The sequence below is a fragment of the Ranitomeya imitator genome, chromosome 6 (assembly GCF_032444005.1).
Source record: "Ranitomeya imitator isolate aRanImi1 chromosome 6, aRanImi1.pri, whole genome shotgun sequence".
NCBI classification, from domain to species: domain Eukaryota; kingdom Metazoa; phylum Chordata; class Amphibia; order Anura; family Dendrobatidae; genus Ranitomeya; species Ranitomeya imitator.
In genome coordinates this window covers 371,374,365-371,395,073 of record NC_091287.1, presented here as the reverse complement: position 1 = coordinate 371,395,073, position 20,709 = coordinate 371,374,365, and positions in this window count along the sequence as shown.

The following is a 20,709-nucleotide window of genomic DNA, read 5'->3' as shown; positions in this document are numbered from 1 at the left end:
AGAGCGCAACCTCAGCTGTGGATGTTACCGCAGTTGCTGTACAGGCTGCTAGCGTGGCTGCAGCAACCCTGTCCATTGCCACCCCTGCTCCGACATTTTCTCGCCTCCCGCTGCCAGAAAAATTTTCTGGTGATAGCAAATTTTGTAGGGGATTTGTGAGTCAGTGCTCTATTCACCTCGAGCTCCTGGCTGCACGTTTTCCCACAGAGCGGGCTAAGGTGGGATTTATAGTGTCTCTCTTGTCGGACAGGGCGTTGGAATGGGCTACGCCGCTGTGGGAGCGTGGCGATCATGTGGTGCAGAGTGCTCCGCTGTTTCTGAGCACTCTGAAACAGGTCTTTTTAGGACCTCAAGTCACCCATGATACTGCGCTCCAACTGCTGGCATTAACTCAGGGTGAGTCCTTGGTCAGTCATTTTGCCGTCCAATTCCGCACTTTAGCTTCTGAGCTGGATTGGTCGGATAAAGCTCTTATCCCCATATTTTGGAGGGGCCTGGCTGACCACGTTAAGGACGCTCTGGCCACTAGGGAGATTCCTGCCACACTGGAGAAGTTAATAACTGTCTCCACTCGAATTGACCTCCGTTTTAACGAGCGGAGGTTAGAGCGAGCCCAGTGTAGGCAGAGGTTTCGGCTGGCTCCTACCTTCGCCAAACCTCTGGAATCTCCGGTCCTGGTTCCTGAGTCACATGAGGCCAGGGAAGTGTCACAAACGGGATCTAAGTCCCGGACCGCTTGTGCACTGAAGGTCTGTCATGTTTGCCAGCAGTCAGGACATCTAGCCACCAGATGTCCTCAGCGGTCGAGGAAACGTCAGCATCTAGTGGTAGTAGGTGGAGGTACACTAGACACGGCGACGTTTGCCTCTAAATTGTCCTTTAAGGGGACAATTACTATAGGCTCATTCTCCCACTCGGTAGAGCTCTGCGTGGATTCTGGGGCGAAGGGCAATTTTATGTCTTCTGCCTTCACCCAACGTCACGCAATACCCCTGGTTATGCTAGCTCAACCAGTAACGGTACGAGTGGTGAATGGGTCGACACTGCCCTCACAGATAACACACCAGACCATCCCTTTTACTCTGTCCATGTCGCCATCTCATCAGGAGATTATATCTCTGCTCGTCATTCCTGAGGGAATTGATGAGGTCCTGTTGGGAATACCTTGGCTATGGTACCACTCTCCTCATATCGAGTGGTCCTCTGGCAGAATCCTGGGATGGGGTGAATCTTGTGGGGGTAGGTGTCAGAGGGAGTGCGTTCAGGTTGCTACTACAGCGGTACCCGCAGATCTTTCCTCTCTCCCCAAGCAGTATTGGTCTTATGCAGACGTGTTCTCCAAAAAGGCGGCGGAGATCCTTCCGCCCCATCGCCCCTATGACTGTCCTATCGATCTCTTGCCTGGTGCTGAGCCTCCCCGGGGTCGAGTCTATCCGCTATCTCTCCCGGAGACGGAGGCAATGTCACAGTACATCCAGGAAAATCTGGCAAGAGGATTCATTAGGAAGTCAATGTCACCTGCTGGGGCAGGGTTCTTCTTCGTGCAGAAGAAGAATGGGGAATTGCTTCCATGCATAGACTACAGGGGTCTTAATGCGATTACCGTTAAAAATAAGTATCATTTGCCCTTGATATCTGAGCTCTTCGATAGGCTTCGGGGAGCAAGGGTATTTACTAAATTAGATCTGCGGGGTGCTTACAACCTGATTCGCATCTGTGAGGGGGATGAATGGAAGACGGCTCTTAACACCAGGGATGGGCACTATGAATATCTGGTGATGCCCTTCGGGCTCTGTAATGCCCCAGCCGTTTTCCAAGACTTTGTGAACGATATCTTCCGGGATATGCTTTCCACCTCGGTCGTAGTCTATCTGGATGATATTCTCATCTACTCTCCAGATATTGACTCCCACCGGAGAGATGTTTGCAAAGTCTTTGACCTCCTACGGGCAAACTCCCTCTATGCCAAGTTGGAGAAGTGTATGTTTGAGCAGGAGTCCTTACCTTTCCTAGGCTACATCATCTCTGCCCAGGGATTGGCTATGGATCCTGCCAAACTACAGGCTGTGATGGATTGGCAGGAACCCCATTCTCTTAAAGCGGTGCAGCGCTTTATGGGGTTCATTAATTATTATCGCCAGTTCATTCCGCACTTCTCAACTTTGGTAGCTCCCTTGGTTGCCCTCACCAAGAAGGGGGTGAATCCCAAATTGTGGTCTGAGGAGGTCTCCAAGGCCTTTAACTCTATAAAGTCACACTTCGCTAGCGCTCCCATCCTACATCGCCCCGATGTTGATAAGCCATTTATCATGGAGGTGGATGCCTCTTCTGTTGGTGCTGGAGCAGTCCTCTTCCAAAAGGATGCTCAAGGTCGGAAGCATCCTTGCTTCTTTTTCTCCAAGACCTTCTCACCAGCAGAGAGGAATTATTCCATCGGGGACAGGGAGTTGCTAGCCATGAAGTTGGCTTTCTCGGAGTGGAGACATCTCTTGGAGGGAGCACGTTTTCCTTTCCAAGTCTTCACAGACCATAAAAATTTGGTGTACCTGCAGACAGCCCAGCGGTTGAATTCTCGCCAGGCCAGATGGTCCTTATTCTTCTCCCGGTTTCATTTCACCCTCCATTTTCTTTCTGGGGAGAAGAACATTCGGGCCAACGCTCTCTCTCGCTCCGTTGTGTCATCTGCGGAGGAGGAGGAGGAGCCTCGGCTTATTGTCCCCACCGAGAGCTTGAGAACTGTGGCCCCAGTTTCGCTAGAGTCTGTGCCTCCGGGCAAGACTTTTGTACCATCTAGTTTGCGACCGGAGGTTCTCTCTTGGGCACACTCATCCAGGGTGGGTGGATATTTTGGTACCAAAAAGACATCTGAGTTACTGGCGAGGACATAATGGTGGCCGCATATGGCTCGTGATGTCGCAGAGTATGTTCGGGCGTGTGTCTCTTGCGCCAAGAACAAGACTCCTCGGCAACGGCCAGCTGGTTTGCTTTATCCTCTGCCGGTGGCGGACAGGCCCTGGGAGATGGTCGGGATGGACTTTGTGGTGGGCTTACCCAAGTCTCGTAACTGCACCATTATCTGGGTGATCACCGACCATTTTTCCAAAATGGTGCACTTGGTGCCTCTTCCACGGCTACCTTCTGCACGGGCATTGGCTGTCTTGTTCGTCAAACATATCTTTCGCCTACACGGTATGCCAGACAAAGTTGTTAGTGACCGGGGTCCCCAGTTTGCGTCTCGATTCTGGAGAGAGCTTTGTCGTCTACTCAGTATTGAGTTGAATCTCTCTTCGGCATATCATCCCGAGACGAATGGCTTGGTAGAGAGGGCCAACCAGACCTTGGTCACATATTTACGACATTTTGTTTCTGCCAGGCAGGATGACTGGGCATCCCTGCTACCGTAGGCAGAGTTTGCACTTAACAATGCCGTAGCCGACTCCACCGGTCAGACTCCATTCCTCCTAAATTACGGCCAGCATCCGCGTGTTCCTGTGCCCATGCCTGTGTCTTCTGCTGACTCCAGGGTGGCAGACTGGGCTGTGGAGGCACGGGACATTTGGAACCGCACGCAGGATGCCATTCGGGCCTCCAAGGAGAGAATGAGGTCCTCCGCCAATGTTCATCGGCGCCCCGCTCCGACCTTTGCTCCTGGCGACTTGGTGTGGCTCTCCGCCCGTAACATCAGGCTGCGAGTTGAGTCCACTAAGTTTGCTCCTCGCTACTTGGGTCCCTTCAAGGTTCTCGAACACGTTAATCCTGTGGTCTACCGTTTGGCTCTTCCTCCACGCTTGGGTATCACCGACACCTTTCATGTGTCCCTCTTGAAACCCGTATACATGTCCCGGTTTTCCGAGTCATCTGCCGGGACATCGGGTTCGTCTACGGACGATTACGAGGTGAACGCTATTTTGGGGTGCAAGGTGGTACATGGCAAAAAGTTCTATCTGGTGGATTGGAAGGGTTATGGCCCAGAGGACAGGTCATGGGAGCCTGCTGAAAACATTCGGGCCTCACAGCTCATTGCTGCCTTCGAGCGTAGTGAGGCCCAAGGAGGGGGGGCCCTAGGAGGGGGGGTAATGTTAGGTCTCGAGTTCCCGCTTCTGCACAAGGGGAATCTCGAGCCATCTCCACTGCGGTCTCCCATTCTTGTCCAGCCGCAGTGGAGTCTGCTCAGCAGGGACGTCGGTCCCAGCGTCTTGCTCAGTCTCACTCTGTACAGAGAGTTACTGCTGCTTCTTCAGCTTCTGCCATTAAAGCCAGTGCTGGTCAGCAGCGAGCGGACTTCTCTGGGACTAAGTCCTTGTCTGCACACACTGAGCATGCCCAGGGTAAGATCTCCCGTTGGAGATCGAGGGTCATGTGCTCAGGCCCTGCAGCACATTCCATTGGTCCCCTTGGCAGGTCTTGGAAGGGCAAAGTTTCTGTGGCCACTTCCTGTGCTGCAACTATATAAACTGCGCATGACCGCACGGCCATGCGCTAGTGTACATTTGCTTACGTGTGTTTGTTGTGAGTGCAAGTCGTCCTTGGATACCCCTTCCCTATTGAATGTCTGTTCGCGGAAGGTGTATGGTTGCTATCTAGCGCCCGACTTATCCTAATCACTAATCACTAATCACACATTACAGCGTCCAGTTGCTGTGACCGCCAGTACGGCGCCGTGCACTTCCTCTGTGCTTTCCTTAAACAAGCCTGGGTGGTTAGTGGCGTTCGTCAGTGCGGCACCGCATGCACTCTTGTGCCCTAATATTGTTATTGAGCTTCCTTACACACCCATTTGCGGTGTTGTGCCAGCAAGGGTCTAATCGGACTTCAATCCTAGTTGGGGTTGAGTTCGCTGACTACTTGCTCGCCCTCTATGTGCGGTACCGCGATCCTGTGATGCAACAGGATCGCTTCCTTCACGCTGGGTGAAGTTTAACCCACGTGTGTATACTTATGAGTACCGCCATATAGTCCGTCATTACTTGGCAGCAGAGTCCATCTCTGCACGGTGGACCCCGGGCTGCGAACGCACCATACTCTGTCTTATTATTTGGTGCGTTCCGCTAGCCCCAACACCCACAAGTCAATTTCTGCAAATGAAACATAATTGTTCTGGCAACAAAAAAATTTGAAGAAATAGTTATAAATCTTACTGATAACCTACAAGAGAGAGAGTATAATCACAATGTGATTAGAGCAGGATATAGGAGAGCACAGTTCACTCCCAGAAATCATTTATCTCATTCTAAAAGAAACACAATGAAATGTGAACAACCTGTGAGACTCATCACCTCATTCAACTGCAAATGGACAGATATTATGCAGATTTTCCAAAAATATTGGTTGGCCCTATGAACAGATGAGTACCTTGCAAAACATATTCCATGTCATCCATCAGAAATATGGAGAAGGTCAAAAAATAAAAAAAGACCTACTGACTACAAGCCACTATGTGGCACCCCGGAAATCATTTTAACTGACTCATATGGCCCTCGATGAGGTTGATTCCAATGTGTGGAGACTGCTCGGCATGAAGATTTGTGGACAGATCTTTTTTCTTTATGAGCAGTGATGGAAACAAAATGTTCACCATCACACACATAACATGTAAAACTGATATGATCATTAACCATGCATATTGCCATTGCAATCTAATATACATTGGAATGACCACCGCCAATTGAGAATTTGAATTTTAGAACACATAAGAGATATCAGAAATGCAGCATCAGCACAAGATACCCTAAAAGATACTCAGCACTAGATACCCTAAAAACAATCCCCAAGCACTTTAGGATTCACCATAACAGCAATCCAAAATTTTTGAACGTTAAAAGAATAGACAGGGTTCAAATGAGAATTAGGGCATGCAACTACAAAAAATAACCCTTAAAGAAGGAATCGAAATGGATAGTCACTCTACTTACTATTAATTATATATATCTAACATGGGTGAATTTTATGTTTTTATCTTTTACATATACTTTATGTCTTGGGACATACAGTATATGTGTTCATTTTTTGTTGTTTTTAATGAACATTCCACTCAGTACTATCAGTTACAATTAACTAGTAGTGATGAGCAAATACATTCGGCACTATCCATTACTCACACGAATAGTACGCTATTCAGGCTAATCATTACTCGGCAAATAATTTGGTACCTGCCTCGGTATATTCATGTGCTCTATATTTGCTTGCCAATCACAGTAATGCTGGCACCATTGTTGGTGAGTCATTACTGTGAAACAACTGAAATTATGTCTTATATTCTAGGCTCTTCAAAGCAGCCACCTTTTGCTTTGCACACTCTTGGCATTCTCTTGTTGAGCTTTAAGAGGTAATATATAAGTCCATCTAGTTCAACCCATAGCCTAACCTAACATGCCCTAACATGCTGATCCAGAGGAAGGCAAAAAAAAACCCATGTGGCAAAGAGTAAGCTCCACATTGGGGAAAAAAATTTCTTCCCGACTCCACATACGGCAATCAGAATAGTTCCCTGGATCAACGCCCTATCAAGGAATCTAGTGTATATACCCTGTAACATTATACTTTTCCAGAGATGTATCCAGTCCCCTCTTAAATCTAAGTAATGAATCACTCAATACAACATCATACGGCAGAGAGTTCCATAGTCTCACTGCTTTTACAGTAAAGAATCCGTGTCTGTTATTATGCTTGAACCTTTTTTCCTCCAAACGTAGAGGATGCCCCCTTGTCCCTGTTTCAGGTCTATGATTAAAAAGATCATCAGAAAGGTCTTTGTACTGTCCCCTCATATATTTATACATTAAAATAAGATCACCCCTTAGTCTTCGTTTTTCCAGACTAAATAGCCCCAAGTGTAATAACCTATTTTGGTATTGCAGACCCCCAGTCCTCTAATAACCTTGGTCGCTCTTCTCTGCACCCACTCCAGTTCAGCTATGTCTTTCTTATATACCGGAGACCAGAACTGTGCACAGTATTCTAAGTGTGGTCGAACTAGTGACTTGTATAGAGGTAAAATTATGTTCTCCTCATGAGCATCTATGCCTCTTTTAATGCATCCCATTATTTTATTTGCCTTTGTAGCAGCTGCCTGACACTGGCCACTGAATATGAGTTTGTCATCCACCCATACACCCAGGTCTTTTTCATTGATGCTTTTGCCCAGAGTTTTAGAATTAAGCAGATAATTATACATCTTATTACTTCTAACCAAGTGCATGACCTTACATTTATCCCCATTAAAGCTCATTTGCCATTTATCAGCCCAAGCTTCTAGTTTACATAAATCATCCTGTAATATAAAATTGTCCTCCCCTGTATTGATTACCCTGCAGAGTTTAGTGTCATCTGCAAATATTGAAATTCTACTCTGAATGCCCCCTACAAGGTCATTAATAAATATGTTAAAAAGAAGAGGGCCCAATACTGACCCCACTACTAACCGCTACCCAGTCCGAGTGTGCTCCATTAATAACCACCCTTTGTTTCCTATCCCTGACCCATCTCTCAACCCACTTACACATATTTTCCCCTATCCCCATTATTTTCATTTTATGTATCAACCTTTTGTGTGGCACCGTATCAAAAGCTTTTGAAAAGTCCATATACACTACATCCACTGGGTTCCCTTGGTCCAGTCCGGAACTTACCTCTTCATAGAAACTGATCAGATTAGTGTGACATGAACGGTCCCTAGTAAACCCGTGCTGATACTGGGTCATGAGGTTATTCCTCTTCAGATACTCCAGCATAGCATTCCTTAGAATGCCCTCCAGGATTTTATCCACAGTAGAGGTTAAGCTTACTGGCCTATAATTTCCGAGTTCAGTTTTTGTCCCCTTTTGAATATTGGCACCACATTTGCTATACGGAAGTCCTGTGGTACAGACCCTGTTATTATGGAGTCTTTAGAGATTAAAAATAATGGTCTATCAATGACTGTACTTAATTCATGCAGTACTCGAGGGTGTATCCCATCCGGGCCCAGAGATTTGTCAATTTTAGTGATTTTTAGATGCCGCCGCACTTCCTGCTGGGTTAAGCAGGTGACATGTAATTGGGAATTTTTATCACTAGTGATTTTGTCTGCCATGGGATTTTCTTTTGTAAATACTGATGAAAAAAAGTAATTTAGCATATTGGCTTTTTCCTCATCCTCATCCACCATTTCACCCAGACTATTTTTAAGGGGGCCAACACTATCATTTTTTAGTTTCTTACTATTTACATAGTTAAAGAATATTTTGGGATTATTTTTACTCTCTCTGGCAATGAGTCTCTCTGTCTCAATCTTTGCTGCCTTGATTTGCTTTTTACAGAATTTATTTTTTTGTATTTATTTAATGCCTCCTCACTACCTACTTCCTTTAATTCTCTAAATGCTTTCTTTTTGTCACTTATTGCGCCCCTTACAGCTCTATTTAGCCATATTGGTTTCCTCCTATTCCTAGTATGTTTATTCCCATACGGTATATACCGTGCACAGGTCCTATCCAGGATGCGAATAAACGTCTCCCATTTTCTTTGTGTATCGTCCCAGTTAATTGCACCAAGATCCTCTCTCATCCATTGGAAATTTGCCCTCCTGAAGTTTAGTGTCCTTGTAACCCCTCTATTACACATCTTTTTAAAGGATACATGAAAACTTATTATTTTGTGATCGCTATTCCCCAAGTGACCCCCAACCCTTATATTTGCTATGCGTTCTGGCCTGTTGGTTAATATTAGGTCTAGCAGTGCCCCCCTTCTTGTTGGGTCCTGAACCAGTTGTGAAAGGTAATTGTCTCTTATAGTTGTCAAAAACCGATTACCTTTGCTGGAACTGCAGGTTTCTGTTCCCCAATCTATTTCAGGGTAGTTGAAGTCCCCCATAATAATGACTTCTCCTTGAGTCGCAGCTTCATCTATTTGCTTTATGAAGATATTCTCCATTGCTTCCATTATTTTTGGAGATTTATAACAAACCCCTATCAGTAATTTATTATTTTTCCCCCTCCCCTTATCTCCACCCACAGGGATTCTACATTTTCATTAAATTCACCTATATTATCACGCAGGATGGGTTTTAAGGATGATTTTACATATAGACACACCCCACTCCCTCGCTTATCTGTACGGTCATTTCTGAACAGGCTATAGCCCTGCAAGTTAACAGCCCAGTCATGGCTCTCATCCAGCCGTGTTTCAGATATCCCCACCATGTCATAATTATGCTCCAACAACATTAGTTCTAATTCGTCCATTTTGTTGGCGAGGCTTCTGGCATTAGTATACATGCACTTGATGTTCCTCTCTGTACCTCTATTTCTTAAATTATTATCTGTTCTAACCCCACCCCCCATGCCACCGCCACCCCCAACTTCCTTATTTGTACCCAGGTCTCTGTCTACACTATCTTCCCCTCCTATAAATTGAATACCCTCCCCCCAATCACTAGTTTAAACACTCCTCCAACCTTCTAGTAATTTTCTCCCCCAGCACAGCTGCACCTTCCCCATTGAGGTGCAGCCCATCCCTAGCGTAGAGCCTGTAGCCAACTGAGAAGTCGGCCCAGTTCTGCAGGAACCCAAACCCCTCTTTCCTAGACCAATTCTTGAGCCACTTATTAACCTCCCTAATCTTCCGTTGCCTCTCTGGCGTGGCACGTGGTACAGGCAGCATTTCGGAAAATACCACATTGGAGGTCCTTGCTTTCAGCTTGCAGCCTAATTCCCTGAAATCATCTTTAAGGACCTTCCACCTACCTCTAACTTTGTCATTTGTGCCAATGTGCACCATGACCGCTGGGTCCTCACCAGCCCCTCCCAGTAATCTGTCCACCCGATCAGCGATGTGTCGGACTTGAGCGCCAGGTATGCAGCACACCGTTCGATGATCCCTGTCTTTGTGACAGATTGCCCTATCTGTTCTCCTAATAATTGAGTCCCCCACTACCAACACCTGTCTGGCCTGCCCTGCTCTCCTATTTCCCTCCTTACTGGAGCAGTCACTCCTCCGGCTTTCAGAGGACATGCCTGGCTGCAGCAGTGCTACCCCTGTACTGGCACCCCCCTCATCTGCCAACTTAGCAAACTTATTGGGGTGTTCCAGATCAGGACTAGCCTCCCTGGTACTCTTCCCTCTACCCCGCTTCCTAACTGTCACCCAGCTTGCTACTTCATCGTCCTGCAGCTCCATCCTACCATCCCCCCCTCATCTATCCCATTGAGCATCTGCTCAGTGAGCAGAAGACTCCTCTCCATATTGTCTATGGATCTCAGTGTTGCCAATTGCACATTTAGATTCAGAATCTGGGTTTCCAAATGCACAACGTGCTCACATCTCGCACAGCAGTATGCAAGCTCGACCGGCTGCTCAAGGAATGGCAAGATGTGCACTGAATGGCATTAATAATAGTGGAGCACATTTCCTAATGGGGATTGCACCAGACAGAAAAGTTAAATAAAAAAAAAAAGAAATAAATACAAAGTATTAAAAAAATACAGACAGCAATTCCTCCCTTGGAAACTCCCTGAATCCAAAATCACTGAATCACAAGTCACACTTACCGCCGTTCACACTCACGCTCAGCTCACACTCACGCTCAGCTCACACTCAGCTCGCTCACACTCGCTATGCTGAAGATTTATAGATTTTTTTTTCTCTAGTTCCCCTCACAGCAATCCACCTTGCTGTTCAAATGCACTTCCAAAAAGGAAGTCCAACTAATCGCAAACCAGATGGAATAGCATGCCACTGCAAGATTCTGTGGTAGCCATGCTGGATCAGTATGCCTTCAATTTTGAATAAATCATGAACAGTGTCACCAGCAAAGCACCCCCACACCACCACACCTCCTCCTCCATGCTTCACGGTGGGAACCAGGCATGTAGAGTTCATCTGTTCACCTTTCCTGCGTCGCACAAAGACACGGTGGTTGGAACCAAAGATCTCAAATTTGGACTCATCAGACCACAGCACAGATTTCCACTGGTCTAATGTCCATTCCTTATGTTCTTTAGCCCCAAAAAAGTCTCTTCTGCTTGTTGCCTGTCCATAGCAGTAGTTTCCTAGCAGCTATTTTACCATGAAGGCCTGCTGCACAAAGTCTCCTCTTAACAGTTGTTGTTGAGTTGTCTGCTGCTAGAACTCTGTGTGGCATTGACCTGGTCTCTAATCTGAGCTGCTGATAACTTGCGATTTCTGAGGCTGGTGACTTGGATTAACTTATCCTCAGAAGCAGAGGTGACTCTTAGTCTTCCATTCCTAGGGCGGTCCTCATGTGAGCCAGTTTCTTTGTAGCACTTGATGGTTTTTGCCACTGTACTTGGGGACACTTTCAAAGTTTTCCGAATTTTTCAGACTGACTGACCTTCATTTCTTAAAGTAATGTTGGCCACTCATTTTTCTTTACTTAGAATTTGTATTATGGCAAGAAAAAAGCAGCTAACAGTCTGTACAATAGGACTATCAGCTGTGTATCCACCAGACTTCTGCACAACACAACTGATGGTCCCAACACTATTTATAAGGCAAGAAATCCCACTTATTGAACCTGACTGGGCACACCTGTGAAGTGAAAACCCCTCCCGGTGACAGCCTCATCAAGAGAATGCCAAGAATGTGCAAAGCAGTCACCAAAGCAAAAGGTGGCTACTTTGAAGAACCTAGAATATAAGACATAATTTCAGTTGTTTCACACTTTTTTGTTTTTTTATTAAGTATATAATTCCACATGTGTTAACTCATAGTTTTGATGCCTTAAGTGTGAATGTACAATTTTCATAGTCCTGAAAATACAGAAAAATCTTTAAATGAGGTGTGTCCAAACTTTTGGTCTGTACTATATATATATATATATATATATATATATATATATATATATATTGTGATGTAGCGATGTCCTTCCTGTGCAGTGAATAGGCAGTGACCCATATAAAGTTCAAACAAAGTCTTGTTTATTTCATAGCATACTCACAAACAGGGAAAGAAAGCAAATAAGTCCTTCGGTATGCAGCCGGGAAAAAATAACAACAGTCCACAGTCCGCTGCCGTGAGCGTATTACACCCCCGTGTACGCTGGGGTGTCTGGCTTTTCAGGCTGTGCCTGGCCCGTGTTTCTCCACACGGAAGGAGCTCTGCACAAGCCTCCTCCTAGATCTGACTCCCAGACCAGACTGACACACCCAAACTCTCTTGCTGGGGTTTTTTTTTCTATCCTCCAGATTCTATGGCCATGGGCCACTATAAGATCTGGGCTGGAGGAAACGGACCGGCCCCACTACCATCCTGCAGTCCGTTTCAAAATTAAAGCCCATACCAGGTTTTCCTGAATAAATTCTGGGACAAATAACTTGACCCAGTTCACACTTACTTTTATTCTTCCCTGTGTCTCACAGGCAACCTGCTGTGAGCACAGGGCACTCCAGCGGATCTAATATGCTTCCAAGCACATCCTGGGGGACACATAGCGACCCTCGCATATGACACCGGTCACTGCCTCACATACCCCCCCCTCTGTTCAGACTTGTGGGGTTGAACATTTGTCAGCATACATGGTGCCCGTGACAGGGCATCTGCATTTCCCTGTGATTTCCCAGCTCGATGTTCCACAGAGAAGCTGAAATTTTGTAGTGAGAAGAACCATCTGGTGACTCGGGCATTCCTTTCCTTTGCATTTCTCATCCAGACAAGGGGTGAATGGTCTGTTACCAACCGAAACTGACGCCCGAGCAAATAGTAGCGTAGGGACTCCAAGGCCCATTTGATCGCCAAGCACTCCTTCTCCACTACGCTATAATTTTTCTCTGCCGGGGTCAGTTTCCTGCTTAAATAGGTGACTGGATGCTCATCCCCGTTCGTCTCTTGTGACAGCACCGCTCCTAAGCCTACCTCTGAGGCATCGGTTTGCACAATAAAGGTTTTCTTGAAGTCGGGGCTGATGAGGACCGGCTGTCCACACAACGCCGACTTCAGGGACTGGAACGCTTCCTCTGCTTGAGGATTCCACTTGACCATCACCGTTTTCTTCCCTTTTAACAGGTCCGTTAGGGAAGCCGATTTACCAGCAAAATTGGGTATAAACCGACGGTAATACCCAATGATGCCAAGGAATGCCCTCACTTGTTTGGAACTTAAGGGCTTGGGCCAGTTTTGAATGGCCTCAATTTTGTTCACTTGAGGTTTGATAACCCCCCGGCCGATCACGTATCCCAAGTACCGGGCTTCCGTGAGACCTATCGCACATTTCTTTGGGTTTGCTGTTAACCCTGCGGCTCTATGAGACTCTAGCACTGCTTGTACCTGGGACAGATGGGTATCCCAGTCGGTACTAAAGATGACTATGTCATCCAAATAGGCCAATGCGTAATCTTTATGTGGTGCTAACACAATGTCCATCAGCCTCTGGAATGTGGCCGGAGCCCCATGTAACCCAAAAGGTAAGACAATGTATTGAAAGAGACCCTCTGGGGTTATAAAAGCAGTCTTTTCCTTCGCTGACTCTGTTAAGGGAACCTGCCAGTAACCTTTCGTGAGATCCAGCGTGGTGAAGTACTGGGCCTTCCCCAGTCTCTCAATTAGCTCTTCCACCCGTGGCATGGGATACAGGTCAAATTTTGACACTTCAATTAACTTCCTAAAGTCATTACAGAAGCGTAATGACCCATCAGGTTTTGGTATAAGTACAATGGGGCTAGCCCACTCACTTCGGGACTCCTCAATGACTCCCAACTGAAGCATTTGCTTTACCTCGGCCGCGATGGCTTGCCTTCGGGCTTCTGGCACTCGGTACGGTTTCATCCGCACCTTTACCCGGGGCTCAGTGACAATGTCATGCTGAATCACTGAGGTTCGCCACGGCAGCTCTGAGAATACATCCATATTCTGCTGTACCAAAGCTCGAGCCTCCCGCCGCTGCTGTTTTGTGAGGGCATCATTGACCTTTACCTCACACCTGGCTGTGTCCTTGGCCAGGGCCAGAGGGACCTCCGATTGTATGACCGTAGTTGCATCTGTGACCAAACATTCTCGGTCCTTCCAGGCCTTTAGCAGGTTTACATGGTACAACTGCTCGGGTTTTCTTCTCCCGGGTTGGTACACTTTGTAATTCACTTCCCCAACTTTCCCCGTATCTCATACGGCCCTTGCCACTTGGCCATGAGTTTACTCTCTGGGGTGGGAACTAGTACCAACACCCAGTCTCCTTCTTTAAAGGACCTGACCGTGGCCCTTTTATTATAGGTACGGCTCTGAGCGGCCTGGGCATCCAACAGATGCTCCTTTCCTTTACGATGGGTTGCACGACTGCAATCCGATCCTGCATACTTGCCACATACTCGATAACACTCTTATGTGGAGTGGGCTCCTGTTCCCATGTCTCTTTGGCTACATCCAGCAGCCCCCTCGGGTGCCTGCCATACAATAGCTCAAATGGGGAGAACCCCGTGGACGCCTGCGGTACCTCGCGTATGGCGAACATTAAATATGGCAACAACATATCCCAATCCTTCCCATCCTTGGCGACCACCTTTTTGAGCATGGCCTTGAGGGTCTTATTAAACCTCTCGACCAACCCATCGGTTTGTGGATGGTACACTGACGTACGCAACTGTTTAATTTGGAGCAATTTAAATAGCTCCCTAGTCACTTTAGACATAAAAGGGGTTCCCTGATCTGTAAGGATCTCCTTGGGAAGCCCAAGACGACAAAACATGGCAAACAGTTCACGGGCTATTAATTTAGCTGAAGTGTGCCGGAGCGGTATCGCCTCTGGATACCTGGTGGCGTAGTCTACGACTACTAATATGTGCTGATGGCCCCGGGCGGATTTTACTATTGGTCCCACCAGATCCATCGCTATCCGCTCAAAGGGTACTTCTATGATGAGCAGAGGTACTAACGGACTCCGGTAGTTCGTGGTGGGTGAGGTTAGTTGACACTCAGGCCATGTGTCACAGTACTTTGTAACCTCAGCGTAGACACCAGGCCAAAAGAACCTCTGTAATATGCGCTCTAACGTCTTTTTGGCCCCCAAGTGCCCCCCCAACATGTGAGTGTGAGCCATGTCGAGCACCGCCCGACGATAGGGTTGGGGCACTACCAGTTGTTCCACCACCTTATCCCGGATTTTATCAACCCTGTACAGTAACTCCTGGATGACCGCCATCCGGGGAAATTCCTTTTCTGCACCAGGTTGTTGTGCCACCCCATTTACCTCGATTACTCTTTCCCTTGCCCGGATCAGCGTGGGATCCTGGAGCTGGGCAGTCCCAAACTTAACAGGTGACACCTCCAGCTCATGAATTGGTGGATTCTCTTCCACTTCCCCTGCCAATACCTCTAGGGGAAACCTATCGGGATTACACACTGTCCCTATCGTGGCGACCCCTACGGCATGTGTCCCTGACTCGGGATCTTCGGGTTCTGCACCCGGAATGCTTTTTACCCTGAGAGGGTTAACTCTGGTCTCCCAGAGGGACCAGAACAATGGTAAGTCTCTACCCATCACAGTCCCATATGGAAGAGTTTTTACCACTCCCACCACATGTTTTATCTCTCCACATGGGGTGGAGAACGTGACCTCCGCAGTCGGGTACTCTCGGAGGTCCCCATGTATGCACACTACCCCCACCTTTCGTCCATTAGGACTGTCCCCAGCAACCAGGGACCCGTGTACCAGGGTCACCAGGCTCCCCGAGTCCAAGAGAGCATCTGTCTGGTACCCGTTAACGAGCACTCTGCACAGCTGAGGTTCGGTACCGGCAGGGTCTGTAGTGGCAATGCAGACTGGCTGGGCATACATAGACACGCGGCGGGTATACCCGCAGTCCATGGGTTCTGTTGTTAGGGGACAATTAGCAACCACATGTCCAGGTTCTTGGCACCGCCAACACGTAACGACTGTGGCACGAGGTAACCTTGGAGCCAGTTTAGGGGACACAGGTCTGTGGTCACTCTCTTTCCGAGACAACCCTCAGCACGGACTCGGTCCGGTCTTGTCCCAGTGGAGGGCCGTGGACTTTTCTCAGACTCCTGAGCTGGCGGAGCCTTACGTGACAGCCGAAGCGGAGCAGTGTCCCGTATAAAGTCCTGCGTGGCCTTATATCGCTCTATCAGGCCTACAACCTGGTCTAGGGTACCCGGGTCCCCTTGACCCACCCAACGCTGAATGGCCGCTGTCAGAGCCCTCACCAGTCGGTCGACCACCACCCTCTCCACTATCTGACTTGTGGATAAAGTCTCAGGTTGGAGCCACCGTTTAACAAGCTGCAATAAGTCAAAAATCTGAGACCGGGCAGGCTGGGCTTCCACAAAAGTCCAAGAAAACACCCGTTGAGCTCTCACATAAGTATTAACCCCCAGTCGGGCAAGGATCTCACCTTTTAACTTGGAATAGTCCTGGGCATCCTCCCGACTGAGGTCAAAGTAGGCCTTTAGCGCATCACCCCTCAAGAACGGAGCCACAACTTCAGCCCACTGTGCTGCTGGCAGATTCTCCCGTTCTGCCGTGCGCTCGTAGACGGTGAGGAAGGCTTCCACGTCATCTTCCAGACTCAATTTCCTCAAAGCGGAGCGGACCTTGTCACGGGCATCGCAACGTTCCGGGGTCGGTGCTGGAGGTGCCTCTCGCAGGGCTGTAATTTGCTGCAGCAACAGGTTATTCGTTTGTTGCTGTTGTTGCTGTGTGAGGACTAGCTGCCTCAGGATCTCCTCCATTTTGTCTGTAGGCCTGAGTTGCAATGTAGCAGGCTTAATAACAGACATGCAAATGGCGTTGGGGTATGCCTTAATTCACACTGCTCCGCATTCTCCAACCAATTGTGATGTAGCGATGTCCTTCCTGTGCAGTGAATAGGCAGTGACCCATATAAAGTTCAAACAAAGTCTTGTTTATTTCATAGCATACTCACAAACAGGGAAAGAAAGCAAATAAGTCCTTCGGTATGCAGCCGGGAAAAAATAACAACAGTCCACAGTCCGCTGCCGTGAGCGTATTACACCCTCCGTGTACGCTGGGGTGTCTGGCTTTTCAGGCTGTGCCTGGCCCGTGTTTCTCCACACGGAAGGAGCTCTGCACAAGCCTCCTCCTAGATCTGACTCCCAGACCAGACTGACACACCCAAACTCTCTTGCTGGGGTTTTTTTTTCTATCCTCCAGATTCTATGGCCATGGGCCACTATAAGATCTGGGCTGGAGGAAACGGACCGGCCCCACTACCATCCTGCAGTCCGTTTCAAAATTAAAGCCCATACCAGGTTTTCCTGAATAAATTCTGGGACAAATAACTTGACCCAGTTCACACTTACTTTTATTCTTCCCTGTGTCTCACAGGCAACCTGCTGTGAGCACAGGGCACTCCAGCGGATCTAATATGCTTCCAAGCACATCCTGGGGGACACATAGCGACCCTCGCATATGACACCGGTCACTGCCTCACAATATATATATTTATTTATATATATATATTTATTTATTTATATTACATAGGTAGCTAGATAGAAGAAAAGCCAGCAATTCAGCAGCCGCGTAGTGTAAAATCACAGCAGGAGCCGACAGGATAGAATAAATAATTTATATACAGTAACTACAAATAGAATAGGTAGATATATAGACTTATTTACCATGTAACTATAGGATTGGTAATGGATAAGTGTCTTATAGATGCTTATCCATTACTAATCTTTAATGATTGCCAAATTAACTTTGGATTTTCACAAGGTTCTGTTAAAATGTTTATTTCTATTTTCTATATAGGTAACTGAAGGAGCTCATCCACTCCAACTACTACTACTAGTGTGCTCACTAAATTAGAATATCATCAAAAAGTTAATTTATTTCAGTTCTTCAATACAAAAAGTGAATGTCATACATTATATAGAGTCATTAGAAACAAAATGATCTATTTCAAGTGTTTATTTCTGGCAATGTTGATAATTATGGCTTACGTTCAATGAAAAACCTACAAGTCATTATCCCACTAGAATTATTAACAAAAAACAACTGCAAAGGCTTCCTAAGCATTTAAAGGGACTCTGTCACCTGAATTTGGAGGGAACAATCTTAAGCCATAGAGGTGGGGTTTTTGGGTGTTTGATTCACCCTTTCCTTACCCGCTGGCTGCATGCTGGCTGCAATATTGGATTGAAGTTCATTCTCTGTCCTCCATAGTACACTCCTGCGCAAGGAGTGGACAGCTGCTGGAGTCATTGCTTCAATAGCCACCATACACAGGCATATCCATGACATGGACTACAAGTGTCACATTCCTTGTGTCATGCCACTAATGACCAATAGACAATGCCAGAAGCGTCTTACTCATTCCAAGGAGAAAAAGAACTAGACTGTTGCTCAAAGGTCCAAGGTGTTGTTTTCAGATGAAAGTAATTTTTGCATTTCATTTGGAAATCAAGGTCCCAAAGTCTGGAGGAAGAGTGGAGAGGCACACAAACCAAGCTGCTTGAGGTCTAGCATGAAGTTTCAACAATCAGTGATGGATTGGGGAGCCATGTTATCTGCTGGTGAAAGTCCACTGTGTTTTATCAAGACAAAAGTCAGCACAGCTGTCTACCAGGAAATTTTAGAGCACTTCATGCTTCCCTCTGCCGACAAGCTTTTTGGAGATGGAACGTTATTTTTCTAGCAAGACTTGGCACCTATCCACACTGCCAAAAGTACCAATACCTGGTTTAAAAACAACATAATCACTGTGGTTGTTTGGCCAGCAAAGTTGCCTGACCTTAATGTCAAAGAGAATATGATGAAGATGAGAGACCCCAAACCTAACAATGCAGACAAGCTGAAGGCTGCTATCAAAACAACCTGGGCTTCAATAACAACTCAGCATTGCCACAGGCTGATTGCTTCCATGCCACGCTGCATTGATGCAGTAATTGATGCAAAAGGAGCCCTGACCAAGCATTGAGTGCATTTAATGAACATACATTTCAGTAGGCCAACATTTTGGATTTTAAAATGATTTTTCATTATAGTTTACAATATCACAATTTGTATTTTATTGTGAGGACTAATAAATAGTGTTGAGCATTCCGATACTGCAAGTATCGGGTATTGGCCGATATTCGCATTATAGGAATTCCAATACTGAGTTCTGATACTTTCTCAATATCGGACACCGGAATCGGAAGTTCCCATAATTCAATGAGCCAGTTTCATTTAATTCAGCCAATGAGGAATCCTAAGAAGTGTGGGCACATCCAGTTATGCATGTTAGTCATGTAGCTACTGGCATGGCTGTGATTGGCTGCTGAAATGATGTCGTGATGCACTATAAAAGTCACCGCCGCCATTTTGGGTTCACTGTGTTCTGACTGAGGGCCAGTTTGAGATAGCGATTTGCTTCATTGTGCTTTACCCAGGCTAATTTAGCAACCGCTGTGTGAGAACCTTGTTTTTGCCTTGTAGCGCTGTTCACGGCTGTCTGAAAGGTCTCTGGGTGTGTGAGTGCAGCTCACTCTGTAGTCTGTTCTGCAGCCACAGCCGATTGTAGACAGCTCAGTGTGCGTCACTGCCTCATACTGTTCCATTATCCTTTTTTCAATTAGTGCTGCCTGCTGCACATTTTGTCCTGATTTATCCTATTAGTGGGTTTCCATCCCTATCCAGCTAGATTGTGGAAAATCACTATATAGGAGTACATAGAGGAGCTTTTTTTAGGCCTTGCAGCGCCGTTCACGGCTGTCTGCAAGGTCTCTGTGTGAGTGCAGCTCAATAACCCTGTAGCCTGTTCTGCAGCCACAGCTGGTTGTAGTCAGCTCAGCGTGCGTCACTGCCTCATACCGTTCAATTGTCCTTTTTTCAATTAGTGCTGCTTGCTGCACATTGTTCCAGATTTATCTTATTAGTGGGTTTCCATCCGTATCCTGCTAGATTGTGGAAAAACACTATATAGGAATACATAGAGGAGCTTTTATTGGCCTTGCAGTGCCGTTCACGGCTGTCTGCAAGGTCTCTGTGTCAGTTCAGCTCACGCTGTAAGCTGTTCTTCAGCCATAGCAGGTTGTAGTCAGCTCAGTGTGCGTCACTGTCTGTTCTGCGAAAAAAACAAAAAGTTAATAAAGTTCATCAAACACTCCACTTTACATTTGTGAAGGCCACATTAGCTCATATTAAAGTCTAGTCCACACTTTATAAAATTAGTGTTTCTTGTACCTGTTAGCAGCTGTTCAGGAATAAGCACACTAAGCCCTTAGTACTTTTCTGCCTATCTTTATCAGTCTACCAAGATGAAGAAGGCAGGGAGTAAGGCACATGGTCGTGGGCGTGGAGTTTCTGCAGGGAGAGGACATGGGGATTCTGTGCCTACTGCAGGCACTGGTGACTCATCATCCCCCAGTTTTAGCAGGGAACAGTGCTTCATGCGCAGCTTTGTAGGAGCTCGCCCGTACCCCACTGCTGCGGGACAAACAAATTGAAGCTGTTGTCGGATGGATGGCAGCTAACATAATGACTTCAATTAGTGCCACATCCTCTCAGGCACAGAGCACTGAAGAGCACCCATCTGTCTCTAGACCACCTGCCAACTTGCCCAGGCAGCCAGAGAGCCCAGGACAGGAGCCATCTCTACTTCTGTTCTCTGAATCTCTTGGCATGGAAAGAGGGGCCAGTCAAGCAGCATTCGAGAAACTGAAGAACAAGCAGTATGCAATGATGTGCAACTGCCTTGTCTCTCTCAATCAGAAGAGGTGGGTGGGACAGTGCCTGCTGTCAGCACACCTCAGTACGCATCTGAT